Genomic DNA, 14,253 nt, shown 5'->3' with positions numbered 1-14,253 from the left:
GTTATAACAACTTTATTTTTTTCGGTTATATTTACATTAATGTAACTATGTCATGCATGAATTTTGAATTTTAAAAAGTGCTTTCTAATTAACACCAGTATGCAAATATAAGCAGGTATTCTACTAATATTTGATAATCACCATCAAAAATACTCAGCATATGCGTGATTCTGCTTTAACTGTTATTTTTTATGTCTTGTATTGTTTGTTCTCAATTTGACTAATTAATAATCTAATAATGAAATTTTTGTATTAATCAGAAAGGACCTACAATATATGAGCTAAATGCCAGTACTGTGTAATGTCAATTTCTAAAATTTATCTATAAATTCTTAATTTTTTTTATCGCAGTAAACTAATTACCTCATAAATTCTTATTTCTATTATCAAACGAAAAAAAAGACATTTTTTGGTTTCTGTTTTAAGTTATTACAGAGAATTTATCTTTAGAAGTTATCGAATTTCTGAATTTGAATTTATATGACTCGAGCGCCATCTACCTTGAGATTTATGACACATCTAGTTAAATAGTGCAAAGAGTGTATGTGATTTTAGAACTGAAATTTATTTTAGGACGATAGATGAACATGGAACTCAAACTCAAACAACTCAAAATTTGAAATTTGTTTCACAGTAAAATAGATAAATAATATGAATAATATGAAAAGTCTAGTTTTAAAATCTTAGAAATTTTTAATAAAAAAGTAACAGTTAGAACGAAACTACCCATATATCACAACCACTTAGTTCAAAGGACAGATGATTAAAATGGTCTCACAAAATTGCTCGTTAACAAACGATTTACACCCAAAATACACAAACAGGAAGAAAAAATTGAACAATATTTTTAAACAATTTCTTTTTACAGTTATCCGCCATTAGTATTAATGCGAATGACAAAGAAAATAATCCCCATTGCTACTAGTCTCACTTGAAATAAAATTTGTCTCGCCAAATCCATATTTACTAATTTTGGATGAGTGATTGATTGGCTGGTACTGACTTGCAGCGTTGGGATTATCAGCTGCTCTTTTTAGGCTAGAGTACTGATATCAGTCAATGGAAATTTTGCAACACATTTATTCTACGCTGTCTAAATCAAATTTCATAACCTGCATATGAGAATATAACGACAGCTCATAATCAACTCTATTACAATTCTGCGGAGCGTCCTAGAACACTCATTCCTGTACCAGTAAAATACACGCAGCCCAAAAATATTTCTAGTCCTGCTTTCGACTAAATCGAATAAAGGCGAAACTAAAAATTGCCTCCTTTCACAAGTTTCACAAAGGTAAAAACACGCACTTTAAAAGATAAGCGCTAACCGTACATCCCTTTAAGTAGGGTGAATCTTGCAGGGTAATCTCAATGATTGTATGTTACAACGTGTCTCCTTTATCGACCCTCATGTTTTTTAGGCAAAGGACAGATCATTCTTTCCGTCAGCGATTCGGGTGCTTTAGTTCTGCTGTTAAAATGGCTGAGCTGATAAATTGATTTGTCCGGTCCCTCGGGGTAATTGAATTTGGGAACTTAATGTCGGCTTTACGTATTACTTCCAATTTGGACGTGCGTTTTAATTAGATCCGAAGGAAGGAAAGTAAACCATAGGAAATGTCTATTATAGGTTGATTGTTGCAGGTTATTAAGATGTTGAATTTGAAATTTTTTCCTCTTCTAATTTATATTCCTTATAGTTTTCGTTAATTATCTTTATAAAGTGTCTCGAAAATTAATTCGTAAAACAGATATTTCTCTGAAAATGACATTTGCTGCTTTAATGCTTGTGATCTCAGTGAGTTTACTATATATTCGCTATTTTATTTACGTTTATTATAGATATATCTACGTTTCAACCAAATCACATTTATATTAGGAAAATTGTAATATTATTAATTGAACTATTTGAAAACTAGAACCCGATGGCGATAATGCTATAATTTAGCGAAACGAAAGTTCGGCATTTTATACAGGGTGTTTCAAAAAACATCCCGCAATACTCGGTTGGAGATTCGTCATTGAAAGAAAAAAAGTTCATATAGACGTAGATTCTAATTTAAATTTATTTTGTTTTATTTTTTTAAGTTTGCGTAGGTTATAAGTTAATTGAAGCGAGCCAAAGGGGGTATGTGCCAAAATTACTTTTTTGGGATAACCAAAAAAAACGTTGAAGTTTAGAACAACAGTTATAATTAATTTTTCAAAGAAACTTCCACAGGCTACTGTAACACTTTTTACAAAACTTCTGGATTCCTCCTGCGTCGGTTTTTGCTGAGTCGAAGTTGCTGACGTTTGGCCAATCATCCGAGAATCTATAGAAATCTATAAACAACCTAACAATCTTAACCGCGACTCAGGTCTCTACTTGTCTCTACTTGTCACCAAACAGTACAAGCAGGTACAGAGTAAAATACGAGCCAGTTTCTGTCAAACTCTGAAGAAGCCAACAGGATGATGGGCGAAACGTCAGCAAGTTTGACTCAGCCAAAAACCGACGCAGGAGCAATCCACAAGTTTTGTAAAAAGTAATAGTTATAATTGCCGGTGTTCGTATAAATTCTATTCAATTCTAATTCAATAATAATTCAATTGTTATTGATATGTAATGTAATGATTAGTTTTGGATATAAAGGATGACAAAAAATAAAATGTGGTAAAAATATTTCCCACCAATTTAATCAAGTTTAAAAGAAATTGCTGAAAATAACATTTTGTAGAGTGTGACATCTCATAATATAGTGTTGGTTTTTAAACAAATATAATATGATAAAACATCTTTAAATATAATATTATTGGTGGATTTTGTTAAAATAATATAAACAAATCTTTTTCTATGCAATATTTTATCTTACTAACACTGATAATTATTATACCTAGCATATATCATGCTTAATACAAATTACAAAAAATATTTGAGAAACTATTCGATTTATTGGCTAATATTATACGCTTTCATTAGTCCATTATCCGTGTCACTAATGCGTTTTTCATGGTTATCTAATACACGAAGTTACACTAGCAAATCCAGGATACCAGAACATGCTAGGCAGTTTTCTGGAAAAGACTTCTATCTTCCTGTAAAATGTTTGTTCTTTTATTATTTTTACTACATTCGAGTTTAGCGCGAACTTGGGTTCCTCAACAAAACCGATAACTGTGCTATATGCATATATCAGATTATGACAGGGAGAAACAATTCAAGTCGGTGTGGAATGAAATTGCCGACCAATTTTTACATATATTTCGTACACGTTTCTCATTCATCACGATCCCTCGGAGTGCTCAAACTCACAAGAATATATCATTTCTAAAAACCAATGTCATTAGTAATACGTGTGTCTGTTATTATTCGTAATGTAAAAAGCATATGTCTGATACGCAACGTGTACGTGTATATGGGGATCATCTTATTAACCGCGAACGCACACTATATTTACACAATTTCGGAAAAGGTTTCAGGTCACGGAATTTTTAGAAATAACAGTAATAGATGTCGAAAAGTTCAAAGCCCCAACATTAGAGTGTGTTACCATAAAAGCTAATGATAATATTAAATGTGTGGGGCGGGAAAGAAGATCAAGTACGTTTTGGGGCTACGGTGCACGCGAGGAAGGTTGTGCACCCTTCGGGTACTGACCTGGATTCTAACAGGCGGGTCCGTCTTCAAATTACGTTGTTTTCTACAAATTGGCCTGCGAATGCTGGAATGTCAATTTTTAGACTTAATTTATGTTGCGGCGCCTTCAAACGTACGATCCTTATTCCGTTTTAAGTTCGGTCGTAACTTAAACTTTCATATTTTAAAAAACATTCAACCTGCAATTTTAAAGCTTTTTGGTAGCCACCAAACTCTCGAAGTCACGAAAGTTTCGCACTCAGCAAATGTGCATTGTTTTTATTATAATTTTGTTTTTTTGTTATGACTTTTTATGTGAAAGTAACATTTTAATTGACATTACTTAGGCGTACTCTTTGGGTATTTGCGAAAGACATGTTTCAAATATTTGCGTCCTTCCTACACCATTTATAGAAATGTTTTTAATAGTTTTGGCACAGAAAAAACTCGTTTCATAGTTGTTGCTAACTATATAAGAAGAATTAATATCGAAGTCTGGCATGAATGGATAGAGGTCGAAAAAGCAGAGTATTCCCTGGTCTTTGTTACAAAAACTAATTTTGAGACCGAAATGTGGTACATTTTTAAAAAATGACGCTTTGTCTTCGTTTTCGAAATACGGGGACTTCAAGTAGTTCACTGGTAAATACAGGGAAACGAGTTTTCAAATGGAAAGATAAGCTTGTTATCAGAAAGAAATGTCCGCAAAGTTATACAGGGTGTTCCAAGAAACATAAGCCAACACTCTGCTAGAGATTCGTCATCCAAAGAAATAAAAAGTTCATATAAACGTAAATTACAAGATTTAGAAATAAAACCAGTTTTAAGAAAGAAACAATTTTGTCCAGAACCCTTAAACAGCAGAGTCGAGTAAAATTAATGGAATGCTTGAAGATAAAATGATTGGAAATAAATTGAATTTATATCATTGTTTTAAAATGTTTTTACGTTATTCGTTATTGATTTTTATGCAATAATTAGTTCGCGCTATAAAGAACGACAAAAAATAAAATGTGGTAAGAATACTTCCAACTAATAACTTCTATTTAATCAAGTTTAAAGGAAAATGCTGAAAAGAAACCTTTTGTAGAGTGTTAAAAAATATTTTTTATATTCTACATAAATAGTACTAACAATGGGAACTTATTTAGACTGTTTAAAAAAATTCTTAAGTTTGTATAGGCTGCACGTTAATTGATATTAGCATCTAAAGAAACAATAAACTCAAAATCTATAGTTTTGATATCCACACTGCTGTAACTCAAGAACCAACATCAAGAAAACCAACCAAGGTAAAAGCATTACAGTTGGTTGTTTTTATTTGATTATTAGCAAGTTGGTCTGCTCAGTTGAAGTATCTGGTTGGTGCTGCCGGCACTTTAACGAGTTTCAGATAGAAAGTCCATTGTCCATTTCCTGTCCATTAGAGAAATCGACTGGTAAATCATGGCTTAATGCAATATTCTGCGGCTTCTTCAAAATGTTGGGTCTGCGTTAACTTTTTTTATGAATCCTTTTGGTCACAAAGTTTTCTACCACATGAATTTCAAAAATATATATGTTTTATCAGCGTTCTACCGGGAAGATTTTAAAGCTCCATAAACATCAGATACCAAAAGAATAGCTCATAAAATAAGCTTTGCTTCATTTAAAGTTGGGAAGCAACTGGCAACAGAACTTTTAATTGTCCAAAGTTTGTGTTGTGGTACTGCACTTCTCAAAGTCGTCAAGTGAGAAATAGGCTATAGGAATATTTTATATATTCTTTTTGTAAATTTCTTTTACATACACTGAAATCGACAGTGTTTTTAATTTAATCATAGCTCAGCATTTTAGATTATTACTTTGCGATTTCGCTGATGAAACGACAAATACCGTTCTGTGCACTACAACATCAGATATTTTTTCACGACCACAGACCACTTTAAATTAATTGGTCGAGACACACTGTACAACTCCGAAAATTCGTTCGCATCTTCTCGTCGTTAATTAAAAGCAAAAGACTGACAAAGTTCGAGACGGTCATGAATAGCACGGGACCGAGGAGAGCAGCAGCATTTCGGTGCAATTATCAAAAATACGAGTTATAATTTATGCTGGCTGCCTGCGCTCCCATACGCCGCCGCGTCGCCATCATAAACTTTCGATTAATTAATTTTCTTTTCCATGCGCCAAGTTGAGTAATTAAAAATTTCAAATCTGCTTTCAAGGAAAGTAATTATGACCACTCCGGTGACGATGCCAAAGTTTGGGTTTTATTGAAAACGCCATGTACACGTATTTGTGTGGGGCGCCGCGATTTACTGCTAAATTGTGCTGACCCTCGAAAACTATTATCCAGTTTACTAGGATTTAAAGAAATATTTGCTGTTTTATCGTTCTGCACGTATGCGGGTCTATAATTAGAACCAAATGAACTTTTAATAATGACGGACGGACGCTTGTCATTCTTAAGTGATTTGCTTTCTACAAAAACGCGATATTCAATATGTCCAATAATATCTTTTGGTATAATTATTTATTTATTTGTCAAGCCATATAGTGTTATCAATAATTTAGTGAATGACAGTAACAGTGGCAAAAAGGATTGCACCTCAATTATCAAAAAACAAACCCCGCTTTTATGTAACAACAGGTCAGCCTGTATAAGAAATAAATAAAAACAAAAATTATAAAACTAACTAAATTTTGCTTTTAATTAATTTGTTAATGCGTTTTTGCTTTTGGATTAAATATTTTTAAATATGAGCCGGCAAGGAATTCCTCAATCGAACCGCAACAGAAAAGCAGCAGTTCTGTGCTTAGGAAATGTGAAGTTATTAACATTTAGAGTCATGAAGATTCAAAAAAACTGCTGCTCAGGATATTCGGGTTGAGCGAAGTTTAAAATTCTAAAAACAAAATTATACATTATAAGTCATATGGCGATTACGAAATTGGATATTGTAAGAAAAACACATACAAGAGTTGAGCTGTATGAGTATTTATTGAGCTCCCATAAATAACCTCCGCATAATCGAATAAAGACAAGAGGAGACTACAGCACAAATAGTATTTAGTTTCAGCGGGATTTTTTTTTAAATCGTACAGTTGTTTTAAACGCATATAAGCAATTTTTAGTCTGTTACTGATATGAGATTTTTTTTATTTTTTATTATTAATAAAGAGAAGAACACAAGACTTCGAGGCCATGAGTTTGAGATTATGGTGAATAAAATAGACAGATTCACTATTCAAGTCAAGTTTGAAGTTATTGTTGAATCACTGAATATTTGATACACTCCTTCATATCTTCTACATAAACACTAAATAATAAAGAGCCCAAAACTGAACCTTGGGGGACTCCACTAGTGATTGGGGTACAGTTAGATTTTTCTAGACTAAATTGCTTTCTAACTTCAATGCACACACTATTGCTCAGAAATTGCTCCATGAACTGAAACGATCCAGCTGAGAAATCAAAATAATGAAGTTTTGCCAACAACATATTGTGATTAATCGTGTCGAAACCTTTATAAAAATCCAAAAGAGTCGAATTAGTAACTTAGCTCCTACCTTCATTGTGGACAATGTCATTCAATAACTTAACTGTTTATAATCTGCAATAGTTCATCTTTGCTAATTAAAATAAAATTTAGATTATATGTAATATTTGGGTGGACATTAGAGTTAATATAGTTTATATTATCAATTGAAAAACTATCAACAACTTGAGAGCACGATGCAAAATATTTATTTAGTACTTGGGGATTACATAGTTCCTCCGGGAGATCACCTATTTTGTTTCGAGGAGATTAAGTTGTTTGGTTAGTTTTGCCCCGAGCCAAAAATCCTCTACTTTTTTTACTCCTCAAAAAGCGGTAGCAGGTATCTCATTTACTGTTCAAAGAAAGAATCGGTCATAATACACATGTCACATGTTCAAAGAAAGACGATATAAAAAAAGGAGATTTGGAAGTGTCGAAAGGTTAAACAAAAATGCATACATAAAAATAAGTGTTTCTATTTAGTATTTGGTAACTTTTGGTTTGAATATTGGCAGGAAAATTTAACTTCAGAAACGTCAATATATTAAAAGGTTCCTTGGACGCCACATAGCTATTAGATAAAGTAGTCACCCTAAAACAGTAAAAATTGATGCGCCTTCGTATGGATGGCAATGCGAACATGCTTCTAAATTTCACCACTAATCTACATTTTGTGCCATTTTCTTTATAAACGTCTAAATGACGAACTGTCAGCAGCCATGTTGATTGTTGAACGCCGCTTGGTACTATTGGTTGAAAATGAGATTTGAAATGATCGCGTATGCGCATATTAAATGGTCCATCTTCATAGTGGTTTCACAAATTCTGTATTATCGGCATAAGCAGGGCTTCTTTCTATATGGTGGGTTCAAACTATGTACAAGTTTCACAAATACCTATTTGTTTGTAACTATTTTGTGTTATGAAGAAAAATAACAGAAACCTAAACTCAAAATTAAATAGATTAATTACAATTTGATGACAATAAAATAGATTATTATAATGGTTTAAATCTTACCAAATATTTTGGATAATTGTTCGGGTACTGGTTTGCCAAACTTATTTTACTTGTGTACATTAGATGGACCGAACGTCTTAACTTCAATAACTCTTGTAATTTGTTTTTAATCAATTTTTATTTAATTGAGATAACTGTCGCAGACGCAGAGGATCCAAAATTTCACGGGTCTCCCTTGTATATATTAAACCCGAACAGTCCCGGCAAAAAATCTTAAAACCTCTTTTGGTTCAGATATTAAAATACGACGAATCATTTTAAACCACACCGACAAAAAACTAATCACGGTATAACATCTCAATCGATTAAGTAGACTGAAAAAAATAACCAGACATAATCGGGAAAATTGAAGTAACAGACTTTATTTATCGATAGCTTGAAAGATTCGTTAAGTACTACAAAATGAAATTTGTTTCTTTTTATTTTATAGAGCTGCGATATGGCCGCGAAATATTGTGAAATAAACATCGCGTTTTGGAATTTCACACTGCAGCCGCTATCGATTGGTTATACCTGTGTGTAAATTTTTTAAATTTTCCCGTACAATTTTTCTCCAAAGGGCCAAGTTATGATGGGTGACTCAATAAAAATTTTGATATAAAATTTAGAGCAATATACAGTACCGAAAAACAATTTGGCAGTTCGCCAAAAACTAACGAAATTTTACTACCCCTTAATGTCAGTGAGTATGTAATAAGCTCTGACTTTTCATGTAATTTTCTTCAATATAATATAAGAATTAAACAATACTTGTCAATAATTTCAGATTATATTTATAACAGATATTCAATGATTGTATGGAAACAGGAAAAAGCAAAAGAGTAAAATTCAGAAATATTGTGAACCCAAATGTAACATATATTTCTTTTTAATGCAAAATTTACCAAACGTAATTTTTTTTTCAAAATAATAACAGTAGTAATAGTTTTGCTTAGTTTTGGTTAGTAGTAATACTTAACAAAATGTCAAAGAAATGCTTATTTGTGACTTAAGATTTTATTAAATTACAATGAAGTACCTCCTACTTCTATTTAACTTCTATCAATTTAATAATTTTGAAGTTCCTATTAAGTTTGCACAATATTTGTTGTAGAATCTACAAAGCGATTCATTGTCAAATTAGAATTGAGGAGTTTTTCAATTGACTTTCAGTGTACATAAAAAAACAGATTTCAGTTCCGATATTAGCAATATTGTTAATTTGATTATTTATAATATTTTAGGGAGTTTCTATTGACCACGATTGTGAATCATGTGCAAATAAATTTGAGGAATTGAAAGATTGACTAAAAAGGTAAATTATTTAAATGTATGGTATTGTATCCAGGAATTTGTTCGGGTTTTTGTGTTTTTTTTTACAATATTATATCTATAAAATTTGGCTAGTGAGAATTCAATTGTCCTGATTAGGTATCTTGTTTTGCACTATCACTATAATATTTCATGCAATGATTCTAAGAAATATTTTGTTTTTTTTTTAAATCCAAATCCAAATGTTTGATATAATAATTTATAAACAAACAAATACTTCGCAAATACTTCCTTGTAACAATGATGAAGTGGAAACTGGGAACAAAGTGATCGTTGGTATTTTAACATATATTGGATTTTTTTTTAAATTTAAAGAATTTAAATTATTCCCAGATTAAATTGTCCCGAGTAGTCCAAGTGGTAAATGATGGTTAAAAATTTAATTATAATCTATAACTCTAAGGTTCCAACATATTCTTAGTTTAATGTATAAAATGTAATAATAAATTTCTGACAGCAAATTTGCTCAAGACTGGTTAAAAAGCCTCTCTTGAAGTTAGTAGTGTTAACAAAAATAAACAGCGACTGACCAACCATCCAACCTGTACAGGTTCAAGACTTTGGTAACGGTATTGCAAAATCTACATTGTCTGAATTGTGCTGCCTTTTTTAATCATGTTTTACCTATTTCTATCTTCGATAGAGTTCTATCCGATATAATATAATATCTAGAAATCTTGTTCTAGAAATATAATCCAAATACATATAAGTATATGGCGCAAGTTAAAATTTTCGAAAAAATTTAGAATTAGCCTAATAAATATTCTATTCGGTTGTTATTATATGTTATTCCGAAAAAAAAAGTAAAAATGGACTTCATTTGTGCTTAATTCTTGATAACAATGTCTCTTTATTGATAACTAATATAAATATAAACATATTTTTTTAAAACAGTTTGACAAATCAAATTAGAGAATCATTTCGTGTCTCTCCTTTAGCTTCATATTGGCAACAAAGTAAATGCAGATTACTTCTCTCCAAAATAGTAATTATACCTTACACCTCTTCTCAACATTCAGGCAAGAAGTTGCTCTAAAAAACGACGTTAAAAACGAATATTCCGAAGACATGTCATATGTGTGACCACACAGCAGCGGACCGCGGCTGCCGTCTGTCTAAATAGGATTACCTATGGGCAGAAATTTATGGTTAAACATCTGACACTTCTGGCCTTTGCTCGTTGCGTGCGCTCGTGCACAAGAAGCCACATACCTCCGCCAGTGCCTTTTTCTATTGCGACTAATTCGCATAAATTAACCACAGATTTTTTTTTGCTTTCCGTCTAATACGAGAGCAACGAGAACCGCTTCTAATATATACTTTCAATTTCTGAAGTTATTGGACAGATGACTGCCTATGGGGAATTGTTTTCTAACTTAAATGGCTTTAGACCAACTCAAAATTGAGACATTTGCAGAGACCGTTGAGGCGCTCGCCGTATATATTTAAATAATTTAAAACACACGACCCTCATTTAACTAAGACATTACTAGTTAATCGTTTCTATGGAAGCTATCATTAACTAAAGTAGCGAGTCAAATTGGGTAAAGGCGGCTAAATTGCAATTGAGTTGCTACTTAAGATTTAGAATTTTTTGTCTGTGGTCGTTATATCAGTCCTACGATGCGATCTTCCCTTATTTCGGCACATGTCTAAGTATATGCTGATTGTGAAACAAATGGTAAAAATACTCGTTGTTCCAAAGATTTGCTTGTCGTGCCACTGGATCTTTCGGCGGCATGAAATAATGACAGCCTAAGTCAGGAATAAGGTTTGTCATGGTGCGGCATTACCAAATCGTACATCGATCAATTTTTGGTAAGGACATTACTAATCACATAAATTCAAACCTCAAAAAATAGTTTGCTCCATTATTAGTGATAATAAAATTTGGACAATATTAGTGTAATACGTCCAGATGTGAGAAAACAACAGACACTGCATATTATAAATTCAAATCTAATCAATCCATTATTTTATTTTATTATCATTTTATTATAGTTTAAACAATCAAACCATAAAAAAAGGTTCTTGTTTTTCACTAACCACTCGAGAATTCACTATTTTCAAAAAAGGCGAAGTAAAAAGTTCTACACAAATTATTCACCAAAGCACGGTTTGATTAGTAAATCATTCAACATGCGTATCGAATCGGTTTAATATTTTGTCGTGTTTTTTTTTACCCCAACAGCTACGAAAACTTCCCATTCAATCCGATTTGAAGAGCATTCTTTACATCAACTCTAACAAACAAATTCTCTGATAATTGTTAAACAAAAAATAACTTAAAATAGTAGGCAACAAGTACCTATTTCGCCTTCGGTATCAATCTGGGCATGCGCATACGCTCAATATTTTAACTACTTATTCTTTGCTCAAATGTGGAAGAGAAAGTTCTCATAAACTGGAGCCTACAACCTGCTTGTTTTTAGGATACGAAATATTTTAAAACTGACATTTTTTGGTAAGCATTTACATTTGCTAAACTTGTTGAATGAATTGAAACTTGGTATTGCATTATCTTCATGGGTGGGTAATACAGAAAGAATTATATTTGTTATTACAAATGAGGTACTTTTCTCCTACTTGGCTAGAACGCACAGCTTTCGAGAAAAATGTATTTGGAAATTTTATTTAATTCGAATCAAAAAAATCAAGAGAGATTGTTAAAATAAACTAGGAAGGTATACAAAACTAAAAGCACTGAACAATATATGTTGGGTCATATGTTTGCCTTTATTGGTAATAGGCGTTTATACTTTTCCGTTTTGTATAGTTCGTTTTTTATTTATTGTTGATTTGGAGAAATTATTAAAATTTCACTGCAACACTATGAAGTCTATAAGCATTTTACGTTTTCCTTTTTTCATTTTCAAAAATGTATTTGCAAAGAATATACATTTTTTTTTAAATTAGTATTAGAATACATTGTTTGCACTTCCTACTAGAAAATATCTAGTTAGATACCGATTAAGTGTACGCAAACTGTCACTGATATTTTGAAGTCTGACAGTTTTGATGGTGATGCAAATGTACTCGTGCTGTTTTGCAAAAATGTACCCGAAAACCAGTCGCTCATTCATTAAACATTCGCTCTATTAATGTCAATTAGACTCGCGATTAAAGTGACGTTTATCAAACTTGTATAGTATACTATCATATCGCAAATAAAACAGAAGCAAGGACAAACAATTCAATAATCTTTACCTACATTTGCATGTACTAAATTTCTGATTCTCTAGATGTAAATTAAAATAGAAAATCACAAAACTTTAAATAACTCATATCACGGAAACCTGTGTGGTGCTGTGAATCTTTTTTGATACCTAACGTTAGATGAAAAATTTACTCTTAAATTTTCCTACAGAAACCGTTATTTAGAAAACCTATTTGATCCAATTATTAAACCTAAATTTTTAATAACGGTACGATCATTGTATCCTTGTTCCTCAAAATGTTTTGACTTTCACCCATTCGTCTAATTATATAAATTATATAATAATAACACCACCCTCATACCCCATTTTAATTCAATATTTTTTCGCGAAAATTGTAGGCTGTAAAACAGGCAAATTGCCCACAACTAATTTTTCTCTAATCTGCGTGAAGTGAATGGTGCCGACAAAGGCAACGATGCACGACACATGCGGGGGGTTCTTCATAAACGCTTTTTTATAGAATTACTGCCTTTTTTTGTAAAATAGTAAATAGATTTTGAAAAAAAAAAGGATATTTAATTTTGTATGGTTTAATAATTAACGTGATGCGGCTTTCGTAAATCAAGCCACTTTTTTGTTATTCTAAAGTTAGCAGATAGGACTAAATAGTCCATTGCTTTTTGAAAAATTTGAATTTTTGAATATCTTTTGCAATTCAATATTGGGTTAATTAATGGACAAGGTGGTCAGTTGACTTTCTAGATTAAGTTTGCGATTCTTAAAAATAAGATTCCGTGTACAAATAGTATTTTCTTGACTACCACCACCTATCTCAATATGGTTGCTGTGCTCACCTCATTTTATATCTACGTATATCGTTCTGTTAAATAATAGACATCCATTACTAAAGTTTGTTACCGTTTGTTGACTAAAATTAAGTCAGAAGAAAAGTGAAATAAAAAACAATATTTTCATACCCCCGGGCATGGTTTGTACTATATCATATTTCCAAGTAAAAAAATTCATAATAACACTTTGACTTCCTTTTTCGCACTTTGAAAGTATAAAATATATAAACAAAAAATATAAAACAAAATTTAAAAATAATTTTTCGAAAATATTTCACTTGACCCCGAATGCTGTTTGATAAAGGGTAGTGGATTACAACCAATGCTTTTCGATACGTTATCAACCGCCATGTATTAACCCAGATATAGAAAAAAAGCAACGACGTCATCTTTATTCTCATAACTAGATAGTTGCAAATGAAATTGAAAATATCCGTCACGCTCACATCTTACACCTGGAGAATGATTTTTGGTCGATTAATAAAGCTGCCTGCTAATTGCGGCGGCCATTAACGACGCCCCGCGTCGACAAGGCCAAAGCGTCGTAAGGTAATTAAGGCGGATTAATTACAGGGGCTTATTATTCGGCAGCTACGCTGCGCTTTTATAAGCCTTCTCTTCGCGTCTTTTACAGCTCATTTGCATTTTAGAATCGTGGATCCATCTTGGTCTGGGTTTTGTTTTAAATGTCACTCCCGCTTTAGAGAGATTACATTCAGCCACCCTCCTCCAAGACATGGGGAGATGCACGGCATCTTCAGGCGAAAATATT

Source organism: Cylas formicarius, unplaced genomic scaffold (genome assembly GCF_029955315.1).
Source record: "Cylas formicarius isolate icCylForm1 unplaced genomic scaffold, icCylForm1.1 PGA_scaffold_1__22_contigs__length_36826433, whole genome shotgun sequence".
Classification (NCBI taxonomy): Eukaryota; Metazoa; Arthropoda; class Insecta; order Coleoptera; family Brentidae; genus Cylas; species Cylas formicarius.
Note: the sequence above shows the minus strand (reverse complement) of the source record.